Below are 2500 nucleotides of genomic sequence, written 5' to 3' on the forward strand. Positions count from 1 at the left end.
GTACTGCTGAAGTGACAAGTCAACGGCACAAAACACACACACACAAGGAAAAATCACTGCAACCCAAAACATGGTGTAAACATGGTGTACCTGGAGTCCACACTGTCATCTTCCTCCTCCTCTTTATCCCTGAAAGGAGCAGATTTATGATATGGCATAATGCAATCCATGTATTGGTCTACACCACATCATCCACGTAACTCCAGAAAATATGTGTGTTGGACCAAACCAAACTCCAGAAGATTTGGTTTTTCAGGAGTGTTTGAGAGCATTTGATTTTTATTTGTCCCAAACACAATAAACATATAAAAACATAAAAGAAAAGAAAAAAAAGTTCACCAACACAAATTCACCTCGTGCATTTTACACTAGCACGTTCGGGAGGGTACAGGGGGAAGTGAAAACGTATCTAGTCCTGCCCCACTTCCTTACAATATGTTACAGCATTTAAAAAATAGAAACATAAATATCCATATACAACACAAATATCAAATGAGAAGATCTTATTTATAATTTTCTGCATTTGATATTCATGCTCTAGATGGATATTGTATATGGATAGTTACTCTATTTTTTTTATTTTGTAATATATTGCATTGATAATATACCTCACATTGGCAAATAGGAAAACAAACAGTGAATTTTATTCCAATGGTAAACAGCCTTTTGTCCAAAGATAACATAGGGAGCTAATATAATCTGGAAAGCATATTGACACATGTAAAGCTTTTGTTCAGAGATATCTAAGGACTGAATTGACAGACCCATCGTCTAGCCTCAAACCTAGCAACCAGACACCGCCACCGACCCGGCTAAACCCCACTGTGACATCATCAAAAAGCTTCCGTGAGGTCATCATTCTGCCCCCCCACTACTGTGGAAATTAAAATGGATCTCCCAGACTTTACCTCCCAGTGAGTTTTCCATCTGTATTATTTCTTTATGTTCTCTCTATCTTTCTTTCTGTTCTCTCTTTGTTTCTGTTCTCTCTCTCCATGGGTTCACTCTGTCCTCTCTGACACAAAGCCCCCCGGCACCCCCTGACCCCAGGGCTGACTGACAGACCCCAGCTCTGACTGACAGACGCTTTGTACAGAGAGAATGACAGGTGACAGGACGTGTCTAGCACCAAGGACAGGGGTGTGTGTGTGTGTGTGTGTGTGTGTGTGTGTGTGTGTATGTGTCGTGCGTGTACGTATACATGCGTGTGTGTGTGTGTGTATGCATGTGTGTGTGTGTGCGCACGTGTGTGTATGCGTTTGTGTGTGTGTGTGTGTGTGTGTGTGTGTGTGTGTGTGTGTGTGTGTGTGATGGGATACTGCATGAGTGTGCACAGATACTGTACAGTATCTCTCTCTCTCTCTCCCTCTTCCTCTCATTCAGTACAGTGTCCCTCTCTCATTCTTCTCCCTCTTCCACTCGTTCACCCAACCATTCATGTTATCTTAAGAGTCTTATTTCAGGGGCCTCGTTAAAGTTACCCTCAATGTGTCAACTCTAAGGGGGGAGACATGATATGAGAAAAACTCTCCGTTAGATGAACCCACAGGGCTCGTAGCTAGCATCATAATGAGGCTCCTGATTGGATCAGCAGGACCATCACCCTGCAGCACGATGGAAACAAATTAAGTGTTTGTGGTCACAAACCCCCGAAAGTGGCTAATGCAGTATATATATCACCTGTAAGGCCACGCATGCACGTGTACACATACACACGCATGCATGCACGTACACACACACACACACACACACACAGTCACAGACACACACAGACACAAAGATATACAGATACAAAGACACACACCACACACACAAACACACAGACACAAAGATACATAGATACATAGATACAAAGACACACACACACACACACTCTTAACATGCATCTGTTATGATGATAGATTAGTAGGGGTTCTGGCCGGGCGGGCAGACAATCTCAGTGGAAATCAATACCAGTACCACCCACATATTAGTCCTCACATTATTCAGCCAAAAACTAAAACACAATAGCAACCGACCGCTAATGCTAGCCATCAGCAGAGACACTGTGCTGAGGCTCGGACACTGCAGTGATCCCTGTAGACACACACACACATGCACACGCACACACTCACACACGCATGCATGCACACGTACACGCGCACACACACACACGTACGCGCATACACACACACAAACACGCATACACACACACGCATACACACACACACATGCATGCATATGTACACACTCACACACACGCACTCTCACACACACACACTCTCACACACACACACACACACACACACTCACGCATGCATGCACACGTACACGCACACAGTCACACTCACACTCTCACACACACACGCACGCATGCATGCATGCACACGTGCACGCACACACACACACACGTGCACGCACACACACACACACACACACACACACACACACACACAGACACACACAGCAGGCAAGAGAAGCCGACTTCACAGTCCTCCACTGTCATGGTTGACCACAAGCA

The 2500-nt window shown here is 44.8% G+C and overlaps 1 pseudogene across 1 annotated transcript in view; it reads right to left on the reverse strand.

The window, feature by feature from the left end:
* The window catches only part of LOC308159688 (otoferlin-like), a 109965-nt pseudogene that overhangs the window by 52425 nt on the left and 55040 nt on the right, over positions 1-2500 (reverse strand). The gene's annotated exons all lie outside the window — the stretch shown is intronic.

The sequence above is a fragment of the Nansenia antarctica genome, assembly GCF_963989245.1.
Source record: "Nansenia antarctica genome assembly, chromosome: 6".
Lineage (NCBI taxonomy): Eukaryota > Metazoa > Chordata > Actinopteri > Argentiniformes > Microstomatidae > Nansenia > Nansenia antarctica.